This window comes from Pseudorca crassidens, chromosome 3 (assembly GCF_039906515.1).
Source record: "Pseudorca crassidens isolate mPseCra1 chromosome 3, mPseCra1.hap1, whole genome shotgun sequence".
NCBI classification, from domain to species: domain Eukaryota; kingdom Metazoa; phylum Chordata; class Mammalia; order Artiodactyla; family Delphinidae; genus Pseudorca; species Pseudorca crassidens.
In genome coordinates this window covers 32,303,844-32,317,925 of record NC_090298.1, presented here as the reverse complement: position 1 = coordinate 32,317,925, position 14,082 = coordinate 32,303,844, and the positions used below count along the sequence as shown (strand labels likewise).

General features: G+C 39.5%; 1 long non-coding RNA gene across 1 annotated transcript in view; it reads left to right on the top strand.

The window, feature by feature from the left end:
* The window catches only part of LOC137220658 (uncharacterized), a 231,570-nt gene that overhangs the window by 101,668 nt on the left and 115,820 nt on the right, over positions 1 to 14,082 (top strand). Inside the window, exon 2 of the long non-coding RNA XR_010941730.1 lies at positions 1,156 to 1,276. This is a non-coding gene — a long non-coding RNA (uncharacterized lncRNA). The remainder of the gene's footprint in view (positions 1 to 1,155; positions 1,277 to 14,082) is intronic.

Below are 14,082 nucleotides of genomic sequence, written 5' to 3'. Positions count from 1 at the left end.
TAGACTGTGCTAAATGTTGTACCCTAGCCCCTAGCATGATGCCTGCCACTTGGAAGGTGTTCAATAAATATTCAATGAATGAATAAGAACGAAAAGATGTAAATGAATGAGTAAATGATGAATGAATGAAGTACCTAGCTCATAGTAAACCATCAATTAATATTAGTACTTTTCTCTGTTGATCGGACCTCTCTGCTATCTTCAACAGAAGCAACATGCAATAAACAAAATTATAATGTGCCTTATATTATTGCCATAGGAAAATGAAAGGGGATTAACAACAGATCAACCCCATTCTTTCATGTACTGTTAGGCAGGATATGATTTTAACTCAGAGCATGTTGATAACTCCAGATCAGAAAAAGAAATATCAATTCATGCCAGTTTTAGACTCCTCTCACTCTTCCAAATTATTATTTGGACATTAGCTGTCAACATATTTTATATATTTCCTACATGTATTCTGAACACAGCTGTGCTAAAACTGAGGGCTTATTTCATCACAGGAGAGCAGCTTGGAATGGTCAGAAATGCACGATATGTGGGGTCAGCCAGCCTGAGTTCAGGCTTTGGCCATTCACTTACCAGCTGTGAAGCTTTAAGCCCAAGCATCTCAAATAAAGTATTCATGCCCTAGAGGTTTGGGACCTTATGCTGTTAAAGTCTCAGAGATGCAAGATAAACACGATGCATTCATTCATTCATTTAAGCAAATATTTGCAGCCATTGAATTATGAGTGAAATGAACAAGATAGATAAAGTCAATGTTCTCACGGAGCCTGAGATTCTTCAAAGAGAGACATACAATAAATAAGACAATTTCAAACACAGATTAATGCTCGCATAAAAAAAAAAGATCACATGAAGTTATTTTTAAAAGGCTTGGTAGTAAGTTTATTTTAAGAGGGCTGGTAATGGATTATTATTGGTTGTCTACCCAGAGTCCACTTTCCCCTTTCTAATGGTATACTGTTTTCAATTTGATGTCTACTGTTGCCGCATACCACGCATGGGATGGGTACTGATTGACTTAGCCAAACATATTCAACTCCCCATTGGTCTGGGGGAGCTACCTAAGCTAAACAGTCCAGTCGGGTAAATCTTGGGACTCTGGTGTGCAATCCTGAGCATTGTTTTTTGTGCTTTTCCTCTCAGAATCAGAGGATGAAGATATAAAGACAGAGACTGTTGGAGCCATTTTGCCACTAAAATGGAAGGAGCTTAAGAATGGAGCCGACAAGAAGAGAAGGGTGCAGTGAGTGGATCCCACTGGGAGGTAAGCTGACTCTGAGGTTTGCCTTATCTCTGAACTTCAGGTGATAAAAGTGAATAAATTCTTTTACTGTATTGCTTAAGCTAATTTGAACCAACTTTTCTGTTTCTTGAACCAGAGAATTCATAAAGGATACAGAATTTTGTTCCAGGAGTAGGGTGCAGTACACACAAACCTAAAACGTGGACTCGTCTGAGCAGAGGTGATGATTGAAGAGCAGTGGCCTGCCGGGACTCAGGCCTGTGCCTGTAAGGCACATCAGGGAAAATGGTAGGAAAAATCTAGGAACTGGGATTACAGTGAGGTCCTACAGTAAAGCAACAATCTTTTTTTTTTTTTAAACATCTTTACTGGAGTATAATTGCTTTACAATGTTGTGTTAGTTTCTGCTGTATAACAAAGTGAATCAGCTATATGTATACATATATTCCCATATCCCGTCCCTCTTGTGTCTCCCTCCCACCCTCCCTATCCCACCCCTCTAGGTGGTCACAGAGCACCAAGCTGATCTCCCTGTGCTATGCGGCTGCTTCCCACTAGCTAGCTATTTTACATTTAGCAGTGTATATATGTCAGTGCAACTCTCTCACTTCGTCCCATCTTACACTTGCCCCTCCCAGTGTCCTCAAGTCCATTCTCTACGTCTGCATCTTTATTCCTGTCCTGCCCCTAGGTTCATCAGAACTATTTTTTTTTTTAGATTCCATATATATGTGTTAGCATACGATATTTGTTTTTTTCTTTCTGACTTACTTCACTTTGTATGACAGACTCAGGTCCATCCAGCTCACTACAAAAAACTCAATTTCATTTCTTTTTTTTTTTAACATCTTTATTGGAGTATAATTGCTTTACAATGGTGTGTTAGTTTCTGCTTTATAACAAAGTGAATCAGTTGTACATATACATATGTCCTCATATCTCCTCCCTCTTGCACCTCCCTCCCACCCTCCCTATCCCAACCATCTAGATGGACACAAAGCACCGAGCTGATCTCCCTGTGCTATGCGCTGCTTCCCACTAGCTATCTACTTTACATTTGGTAGTGTATATATGTCCATGCCACTCTCTCACTTTGTCCTAGCTTACCCTTCCCCCTACCCATATCCTCAAGTCCATTCTCTAGTAGGTCTGCATCTTTATTCCCATCTTGCCCCTAGATTCTTCTGACCATTTTTTTCTTCCTTTTTTTTTTTGTTCTTTTAGATTCCATATATATGTGTTAGCATACGGTATTTCTTTTTCTCTTTCTGACTTACTTCACTCTGTATGACAGTCCATCCACCTCACTACAGATAACTCAGTTAAGTTCCTTTTTGTGGCTGGGTAATATTCCATTGTAAATATATGTGCCACATCTTCTTTATCCATTCATCTGTTGATGGACATTTAGGTTGCTTCCATGTCCTGGCTATTGTAAATAGTTAAAGCAACAATCTTAGGATGAAGTGACCTGTCTGAAAGCAGAAGAAAGAAAGTATGGTTTTGCTTAGAAGACCCTCTCTGGGTATGACTGGAAGAAAAATTACTGGAATCTAGCAGTGTTACAAAGACCAAATACTCGACTCTAAGTTAAGGTTCATACAGGTAAAGACAAGAGGTAAAGCTGGGGCAAAAGACAAGTCTGTCCACTTAGGTCACTCTTAAATACTTCCTATGAAACAGTCCCCACCTGACAAAACAAGCAAGTGCAGCTGTGATGGAATCAAGGACAGGCAACACATCATTCCACTCCAAGCTATTGTCAGAAACTGCCTGGAAGCAGAAGCCAGGATAAAAGTTGCAGCCATTACATTGAGGTCTAAGGGGATGGTAATACAACAGAGGCCTGCTGTTAGACAATAGAACTTCCTAAACTCAAATACAACCAGAGACAAGCATTCTGTCCATGGTTTCTAGCCTGCAGAAGTGACTAGTCAAATATCTTGATGATAACTAAACCTATAAAGGAGCTGTATTACCAAAGACATCTCAATCCTGGACAACCACAGTCTATGACTGCTCAAACCCTATGGCAATCTCAGACTCTTTGAAGTCACACACACAGAGAAGGGGATGCTAAAATTATGCAGCCCCTGGAAAGGGAAACTTCTCTAGATATGTCAGTGAACAAAGAAAAGCCTCCAAAAGAAGAAAACCAGAGGCTGCCAGATTGATTGATTAACTACTCCTCCACTGACAAAGCATTATCAGACCATGATGCTAAGAAAAAGGAAGAAAATCCTTAGTACCAGCATTTCCAAGCCAGAGTCCTTAGACTCCCCCTGATTAGACTGTTTAAGTCATGTTCTCATCCCCAGGTCACATACCCATCCCAGGGGAATTATGTCTTTTATGTATTATTTGCCAGTGTGTGCCTGTGTTCATGCGAGTGTGTGTTTTGCCAATTCTCCTCTTTTATAATTGAGATTTCTTTAATTGAAGTTACCCATATTCTTTCTCTACTATTATATATTGAATGTGTTGGTGACTGATACATTTGTTTTAATGAAGCATGAAGAGCTACACCCAGACTGAAAGAAAAAGTTTTTATATCACCCAGAAGTCTTGGACTTGGAACTAGATGTAGTAATTGGATGATACTTTAGTTGTCTCTTTTGGGGGACAGAATGAGTATACTGTATGTAGGTATGAATGAAGACTTTAAAAAATGCATGTGTGGGAAGATGGGTGTATGTAGGTATTGCATAGTCAAAGGGGTGGACTGTCTAAAACCACTTAATGTGTATCCTAGGATTGAGCAAATAAGTTACTATATTATGGAAAATGAGAACCAGGTTTCTCATGGTCAGGAAAATAAGTTATAAATAAAGAAAGGGGAAAGACTAGAGTGAATGTAGTGTCGGATTAGCACGGGAGGTTATCAACATAGACTCATGGCTTTTAATCTGTAGATGCATGTAGAAATAGACATATATTTATGCCTCTTATATTTATAGACATAAATATATGCCTCTGTGTTCACACATTTATTTCCTAGCTCAATCTGCAGAGAGAGCCTAGAAGCAATGCCAGTAATAATAAACACACTAATTGCTCAGATCTTGGTTTCTGAACACTATTCTCCAATAAAAGTTCCGTGGTGAAATGGCTGATTCTAGGCAGAGAAAGTATAAGATAGTCAGGAAATGTCTCATGAGGCCAAAAATAAGGAAGTATTAAAAAAGAAATGATGAGAATATGTCAAAAGGGCACAGGAGCCTACTTGAAGGAGCTCCCAACTATCAAATCTGAGACAATTTGAATAACAAAATAAATAATACTAGTAATGGATTATAAATCATAGAATAAAATAAGAATCCACAAACTATACTGATATAAACAAACAGATAAATGGGAGAGAAGAAATAGTCCAACTAATAAATGTAGAAGGAATAATGTCAAACATTTGTTAAACACCACAGTGATAATTGTTTCAAGCAAGATTTATCAATAAATGCTAAAACCAGTGGACAAAGTATAATGAGAAACAGGATATTTGCATAATCTCAAAGAAACTCCCCCAAAGTTTCTTATTAATTACAAAGGGGAAATAATAACATTATTATACAGAAAGATGGCAGGTACCACCTTAATTTAGTGATCAAAGTTTTCATCAGTATAATGGTCCAAGTCATCATCATTTGTCTTTGGTGATGATGCACTCAGATGGATATAGCACCACTCTGCATTATTTATTCCAAAAATGAAAAACCTGAACTTAAATTGTGAGCAAACATCAGGCAAACCCAAATCGAGGGCCATTCTACAAAATAACTGACCAACACGCTTCAGAAATGTCAAGATAATGAAAGACAAAAAAAAAACCGACTCCAGATTAAATGAAACTAAGGAGACATAACAACCAAATACAAAGTGTGATCCTGGATTAGGTCTTGAACCAGAAAAAGGACATTAGTGGGACAATCGGTGGTATTTGTAAAAGACAACAGTATCGTATTAGAGAAAATTTCCTGATTTTAATCTTTGTGCAGAGGTTATGGTGGATGTTAACTTTTGGAGAATCTGGGTGAAGAGCACACAGGAAGTCTTTGTAGTATGTTTATAACATGCTTGCAAGTGAAATCATTTCAAGATGAAAAGTTTAACATTTTTTAAATTAACTTTTAAAAAATGAAAAAAATCCTCAGCCTTTAAAATGTTTCCATGGTCACCCCTTGTTTAAAACTTTTCCTGACCCCTTAATTATTATAATTCCATAATTATGTTTACTTCTGTATTATAACAGTTTCTATTATGACTCAGAGGTTCATAGACTGACAGCCTGTAAGCTAAATTGACCTTCAATCATTTTTATGTTTGGCTGGCATAAAGGTTTTCCCATCCCCACAAATTTGATTTGTCACAACTCCCAGCTACTCTTTATTATCTTAAACATCAGGCTAATTTTACTCATTTATAATACCAAAATTTTTTTTAGTAGTTTAAACATTTCTACCAAAATCTTGAAATTTTGTGCAACAAATTTAAGCAAAATATGTTTTCATAGATAACTTGATTTTAGACTCTGTTCAAATAATTACATTCACTGGTTCACTGGGTCTGAGTAAATGTTCACTTGATGTTTATTACATCATGAAAATAAGTGCTATTTCATGTTTGACTCAGAAATAGCCATTAGTCACCAAATTCCTAACACTGCTCTTTGAGTTTAATAGCAGTTTAGATCAATCACAAAATATATGAAAATGAGGAGATTCAGAGAGATTCTGAATTTATTATTCGTTTCTCAGAAACTTTAGGGGCTGTTGGTTTAGGGATTACATCATCTCTTCCAGAGTCTTCCTCTACCCCATAATCTAATCACCTGTATGCTACTTCCAAAGATTCAGATTGAATTCCTGTGCAGCAGGGCCTAGGCATTCATCCATATATATATATATATATATATATATATATATATATATATATATATATATATATATATATATATATATATATATATATATATATTTAGGTTTCCCAGATGATTCTAATGTGCACCTACATTGGAGAATCACCGATCATCCTTGGTTATGTTTGGGGGAATGGGAGTTTGCTAAGCATGCAGATTCCAGGATCACACCCTCAGAGATTCTGATTCAGTATTTCTATTGCACACTATGCTAATTACCGGTTAGCTACTTCATAAAAAGAAGACCTACAGCTCACTCTTGTTCAAGGCTTTATTTCTGAATCACTTGTCCTGACCCACTCATTCCTCCCACCACTTTGCCTCTTCTTAATCCCACAAATGTCCAAATTTATTGCTCATGTTCTTTTCCATCCTCAACTTTCCCATTGGACTTAACTTCTGGCATTTTCTCCTTGGTTCCTCGTTCACCATAGTATGATCTCCCTCAGTGAACCTGCTTTAGCTTCTCTTGGGAAACTGTCCACACACTAGGCCCATTCTTCCCAGAGATTTCTCCTCTTCAGATTCACCTCCCCCATCTTCCATATGCTGGATTTACCCCAGCTTGAGCCTTCCTGTATTAGTTGATTAAAAAGCCACCTTAAAACTTTACGGCTTTAACACAACAAATATGATTCTATGGGATAAGTAAATGTTTCTTCTAGTCTGGACCAGCTGGGCTGGAGTGGGGCTCACTCACATCTTTGAGACCTCAGTTGGGACGGCTGGGACAGCTTGGGGCCTCTCTCCACGTGCTCTCTCATCCTCCAGTAGGTCAGCCTGGGCTTCTTCAAATGGTGGTGGAAGGGCTCTATAGAATCAACAAGAGAGGGCAAGCCCCAACAAGCAAACCTTTCTTCAAATTGCTGCTTGCACTACATTTGCGGATGTCCCATCGACCAAAGCAAGTCACTGGCCAAACCTAAAGCCAATGTGGGAAGGGGCTATTTAATGGCGTAAATCACTGGTGCCCATGACTACAAAAGTAGACTATAGCCTTCCCCCTAATTCCAATTATTTATGCTCCTTTCGTGTGCAAATTCTACTGTCTTTCTCTGAACCCCCGCCCCCCCAAGTCTCATTTAACTATAGTGTTAGGCTCAGAGTCTAGAGTCTTGTGATTTCTATCAAGTTCAAGTGAGGATGAGGCAGTTCCTTGGCTGTGACTTTTTTGGATCCAGAAACCTGTAAATGAAAGAGACAAGTTATATGCTGTGCACACACTCAACAAACAGTGCAAGCCAGAGACAGGACAATTGCAGTAAATATTTCCATTCAAAAAGGGAATTAAAGGAAAACACATAGACACACTGACTCCTAAGAATTCTGGAACTGTGCCAGGCACATGTTGCCAAGTTTCCCTATTCTGATAGCAGGACCCAGATCTGCTCCCCGGGAGTAGTTTCCCAATCCATTGTTCTCCATTGCTCTTGGCACCTCTGTCCAGCTCTTGGCTTTACCTTCTGAGACAACCTTCCTTTTCCAAAAGAAGCAGCCTGTGTTGGCCCCTGAGTAGCTTTCTGAGCCTACCTCTTACTCAAAAAAAAGGAAGTTGGGGGCTCAAAGGCCATTTTGCAATTTGTGAAATCTCAGACCCTTTTACTCCAAGCTGGCTATGGTTTTGTTGTTCGTTTGTTTTTAATTAAGACTTTATTAAAGCAGTTTTCAGTTCACGGCAAAATTGAGGGGGAAGTGCAGAGATTTCCCATATATCCCTGCCCTCACACATACATAGCCCCCCATTATCAACATTTCCCCCGCAGATGGTACATTTGTTACAATCACTGAACCTCCGTTAACACATCTTCATCACCCAGAGTCCACAGTTACATAGGGTTCATTCATGGGTTTGGACAAATGTATAATGATACATCTCCTTCACTATGGCATCATACAGAGTATTTTCAGTGCTCTAGAAAGCCTCTGTGCTCTGCCTGTTCATCCCCAACAAGCCCTGGCAACCACTGATCTTTCTACTGTCTCCATAGTTTCGCCTCTTCCAGAATGTTACTATGGTTTTTGTTTTTGTTTTCTTGTTTTAGTACAACTCTCTTTAAAATGTCCTAGGTGTATTATTGTAACTTATGTCCACTGCATGTTCCAAGCCACATCGATAATTCTTTCTGAGACTGGAATCTCTCTACTTTGAGCATGTTTGGCTGCCATGGAACAATACCCTAAGATTCTTAGAAGATGTTCCACCTGAGATATTCCACTGGAAACCACCTTGTAAAACCCCAAACCCCAAATTCATGAACAAGTAAGTTTCAGAAAAAGAACGGGAAGGAATCATTTCTGCAAGAACAGGAAGGGTAACAACACAGAGAGAGACTGGGAATTTGCACCGGATCCCATCTGGGATACTCCGTTCTCACTGGATGTTATGTGCGTGGGTTCAACTTGATTGAAGGCACAAGACTGGGCAAACAGCCATAATTTGACAGGTGCTGTCCCAAGGTATATTCAGTTTCCTGAAGTATTTTTTTTTAATTTAACATTATTTTACATGTATGTTTGCAAGTTATTTTATGGTGTTTGTCATACGTTGTTTTAAATGGTTGTCCCTCAAATTAATATGTCATCATTTACCAGTGCCCTGTAGTACCTTATTTAGGCAATTTTGGTTTTCTGCTATTAAGATAACTCTGCTATCATCATCTCTATAAATTTTTACTTTTGAGTTCATTGACTGATACATTTTCCAATCTTTTAAGAATTGGATCACTGGTTAATAGTATAGAAACATACTTGAGGCAAGTGAGCTAAGTGTCCAGTGTTTTCTAGAAGGGTTGTAGCAATTTATAACACTGTCTTCAGCCTACCTAGTTCCCTGAAGACTTATCATCATTGAATTTTATCATTTTTCTTTTTTAGAATTTAGCAGACAAAATGGCCTCTCCTGGTTTTAATTTCCATTTCTGTAACTTCTAAGTAGAGCAATAATTCTTCCTTCTGTTAGACTACCCAGAGTCATTTTTCTTGTGTGGAGTCTGCACCAGTTGTAGAGTGTAAAATTAACATCACGTTCAGCTTCAAATGATAAAAACAAGAAAATCCAAAGGACAAAAAATTTAACAGTGTTTTTTTTCTTTCTCACATAAAAGAAGTCTGGGAACAGTCCAGTGCTGCCAGGCACTCCAAGTTGTCAGGGACCCCGGCTTGGTCAATGTTATTGCTCGATAACCCTTAGCAACATCATCTGCATTCCAGTTGGCAGGAAGGAGATGAGGGGATGTGGGTGAGGGTGGGATAAGCCACTTCCATTTAAGGACATTTTCCAGAAGGTGCACAACACTTCTGTTTATATCTCCTTGGTCAGCACTAAGTTTTATTTCCAGAAAAAAAGGGAGGACGGACACTGCGTTGACTAGCAGTCCCTGCCACACACAGCCAATCTCCATCTCCCATGAGGGCTGAGAAAGTAGCAACAGTGGGAGGAAGCGATGGTGCTGTTCAATGGGGAATAAGGGAGCAAAGGCGCCAAGACTCAGGCTGGCACAGAGAGAAGAGTGTGTAGAAAATCTCACCCAGGGGAATCAGGTTCTCTCTGATCCTGAACTCTTTCTGGTGTTTAACCCTTAGCCCTCTCGTATAGACCTTTCATCTCCTCCCGCAGATTCTCAACATTTTTCAAGACCCAGCTCAGATCTGAACTCCTTCTGCAGCCTTTCCTTCCCAGCCCAAGAGCTTACTACTTATTTGAACCTAGGCACCAAGATAGGTCTTGTTATCATTTCTCCATGTGTAGTTGACCCAAAGAAATTACAAATTTATGGAAAGCAGGCATAGTACCTTACATTTTTCAGTGGACATCACCCTTCCATGTTCTCTTATCTCAATTTAGGAATCCCTGCCTGCTTGCAAACATCCTGTCTTGGGGAATCCAAGGTTGAAAAATCCAGTGAATGTAATTTGCTCAAGAAGACATCAAGTATTAATTTACACCATCAGTTCTAGTCAGTAAACAAAAAATATGGCAACAGGATAAGAACATTTGGGACTTAGTAATATGATGTTTTTGTTCTGCTATTTTGTTTTGAATTCCACAGCTCTGCTTTAGAGATAACTCAGAGATATCAAAGAACTTACTTCTGAAAATTGTTACATGTGGCTTGAAACTGTATATCGGGGATACATTAACTGTATGGCAAATTGGAGGATGCTGCCTGATAATCAAGATGTAACACTCTGTTTCATTAAAAAGGAATATTTTCCCATTTATTCACAAATATGTAATATGTATCAAGTGCTACCGACCAGGTGGGATGGTGTGGGGTCAGATACTCTGGGGAATTCAAGGTGAATCAGACGGGGATGTGACTTTCAAGCTTTAGCCTTGTAGGTGAGAAACACACACATAAATGTTAATAAGTTACCTTTTAACTGTCTCTTTAACTGTTGGAGAGTGGAAGAAACCCAATTAGCAGAAAGAGAACCTTGCTGTAGATTGATCAAGCACAAACAGGAAACCTAAGAGTGGCTCAAAGCAGCCCTTGACTTAAAAGTACATGGGGAGTGGGGTTGGGATGAATGTCAAGGTCAAGGGGACAGTATGAATCCAAGTAGGATGGCAGGCATCCTCAGGGTAGCGGGTGGAATTTGCATGGGATGCGCGGGGCTGAAATGTGGACCTTTCCAACTGTCTATTGTTAGGTGGTGCCTGCTGTGTTGATTATTATGTATTTTGCCTCTTACCCCGGGTATACCCTGGCTATCGGAAAAGAAGATGTGAAAGGCAGGAGAGAGCCAGGTGGTTGAGGGCCCTGAATGTCAGGCTAGGAAGCTGAGAGCCAGTGGGGCGCCATGGACAAGTGTGGTCTTAGAAGCAGGTAAAAGAAATACCCAAGTTCACATTTCTTCTTTGTCAGATATTTACTGTGTGAATTTGGCCAACTAATTTCTCATGTGTAAAATGAGGATAATGATACTGATACTGACATCTCACTCAATACATAAAAATGTCTTGTTGCCCCACAGAAGTTGTTAAACATATGGTTCAGTATGGCTAATGACCTTGCTAAGCAGTCTACAAACTACCACTTGATAAAATTAGAAATGAATTCATCCTTTCATAGCTAGAAAATTCTTCAACAGATCACTCATTCAGATCTAATGGTACCACTTCCAGAAACTTCTTGATACTTCTTGAGCTGTCAGGCTGAGGACTGAAGAAGGAGGAACCCCTGGATTTCTGAGTGAAGGACACCCAGGGGATCCAAATGCTTGGATATTCCTATTCTCTGCTCCCTCAGCAAGGGAGGCCCCTCAGCCTAGAAATACGTGCTCAGGAGGGAGCTGGGGCAGGGGAGGGAGGAAGCAGCGTGGAGATGTGATGGGAGGAGTTTGGGAGAGAAAGTGAGAGGATACCAAGGAAACTTGGCTTTACTGAGTGGCATCCCCCTTCCAACGCCACCTCCTCCAGAAGCTAGGCTCTGGAGAGCCTTTTGAGCTAGGGACCCAGGGGTATCTCTGCCCAGAAAACAGGTGATATTCAGGAGAAATTTCTGGTTGGCACCTCTGGCATTTGCAGCTTGTAGTGCCTAGAAACTCTGAGAGACTGAAGAGGCCCCAGGAGATGGGAAAGAACTCAGAAAGAACGCAGGAGGTATGAAGATAGGAGTGTCCTCACCTACTTCATCAACCAGGGCAAGGCCTTTAGCAATGGCCTCCCTTTGGATTGCAAATGGTGTATCTGGACCGTCTCAACTCATCAGCCTGCACATCTTACTGTGCAACCATCAGAAAGCAAGATCTGAGGTCCTTGGGAATGAGAACTGAGCCTGGAAGATTGAGGATGGGGAGAGACGAAGAAAAAGAAGGAGAAATGAGCAACTGGAACTCGGAGGAAGATGGCTCTGGCTGGCCTATTGAAATGGGGGGCTTGAGATCTTTGGCTTGAAGGAAATAGACATTGGGGTGAGTGCAGTCAAGGGACAGATGATGGACAGAGGGCACCCAGAACAACCCACCATTAGGGGCACACAAAGTTCCATCAAAGAGTACACAGACATGGGTAATTTCAAGAGAATTTTCAGTTCCCTGTTTCCCTACGTGTTATTTCCCAGAATGATCCCCCTGAGGGCAGATCCTAGGTATCCTGCTAGTTCTCATTCCCCACCTCACCTTTGACCATGGCCCTGTGGTACTTTTCAAAAGTAAGTTCTACCTGTCATGCAGGTAGCATCTTACTATGGTGCACTGCCTCGCAGAGAAAAATCCTCCAGGGCACCAAATAAAGGGTCAACTTGGTGCCAAATAAAGGCTCTGGGTCTCAAGTACATATTTTGCATTGATTTCAAGTAGGAGGAGGTGAAAGATTAAGATTAGAGTTTCAAATTAAAGTAAATTGTGTGGGTTATCTTCTTAAATATTTACTCAAACTCATGGCGGAGCAGCTTCCTTTAGCTTTGCCCGAAGATTATTGAATGTTATAAATCTGTATTTATTTTTTAATTTGGGCACAATTTTTCTGTTTGCTTCAACTTTTCTACACCCTTAGTGGCCCAAAAGCTTCTCTTCTTTTCGCTGGTAATTTCCACAAAATATTGTCTTATTCTAGCAATGAACAAAATTCATCTGTGATACATAAATTGATATTTAAAAAAGGCTAGTTTCCTTTTGTATGTTTAATGATTATTTTAAATTTTTATAATTATTTATTTCACTCAATTATATACCAGTATAAATTGTAATGATAAATCAACCTAGAATATTGATTAACATGTAGAGTCTTATGGTGACAGGGAATTTTAACTTTTTCAATGTTTTTTTGAATTTTAGAATTTTATTTATTTTTTTATACAGCAGGTTCTTATTAGTTATACAGTTTATACATATTAATGTATACATGTCAATCCCACTCTCCCAATTCATCCCACCACCACACACCACCCCCACCACTTTCCCCCCTTGGTGTCCATAAGTTTATTCTCTACATCTGTGTCTCTATTTCTGCCCTGCAAACCAGTTCATCTGTACCATTTTTCTAGGTTCCACATATGTGCGTTAATATATGATATTTGTTTTTCTCTTTCTGACTTACTTCTCTCTGTATGACAGTCTCCAGATCCATCCACATCTCTGCAAATGACCCAATTTCACTCCTTTTTATGGCTGAGTAATATTCCATGGTATATATGTACCACATCTTCTTCATTCATTCATCTGTCGATGGGTATTTAGGTTGCTTCCATGACCTGGCTATTGTAAATAGTGCTGCAGTGAACACTGGGGTGGACGTGTCTTTTGGAATTATGGTTTTCTCTGGGTATATGCCCAGTAGTGGGATTGCTGGGTCATATAGTAATTCTATTTTTAGTTTTTTAAGGAACCTCCATACTGTTCTCCCTAGTGGCTGTATCAATTTACATTCCCACCAACAGTGCAAGAGGGTTCCCTTTTCTCCATACCCTCTCCAGCATTTGTTGTTTGTAGATATTCTGATGATGCCCATTCTAATTGGACTGAGGTGATACCTCATTGTAGTTTGATGTTGAGCAGCTTTTCATGTGCTTCTTGGCCATCTGTATGTCTTCTTTGGAGAAATGTCTATTTAGGTCTTCTGCCCATTTTTTGATTGGGTTGTATGTTTTTTTAATATTGAGCTGCATGGGCAGTTTATATATTTTGGAGATTAATCCTTTGTCTGTTGATTCCTTTGCAAATATTTTCTCCCATTCTGAGGGTTGTCTTTTTGTCTTGTTTGTAGTTTCCTTTGCTTTGCAAAAGCTTTTAAGTGTCACTAGGTCCCATTTGTTTATTGTTTTTTTTTTATTTCCATTACTCTAGGAGGTGGATCAAAAAAGATCTTGCTGTGATTTATGTCAAAGAGTGTTTTTCCTATGTTTTCCTCTAAGAGTTTTATAGCGTCCGGTCTTACATTTAGGTCTGTAATCCATTTTGAGTTTATTTTTGT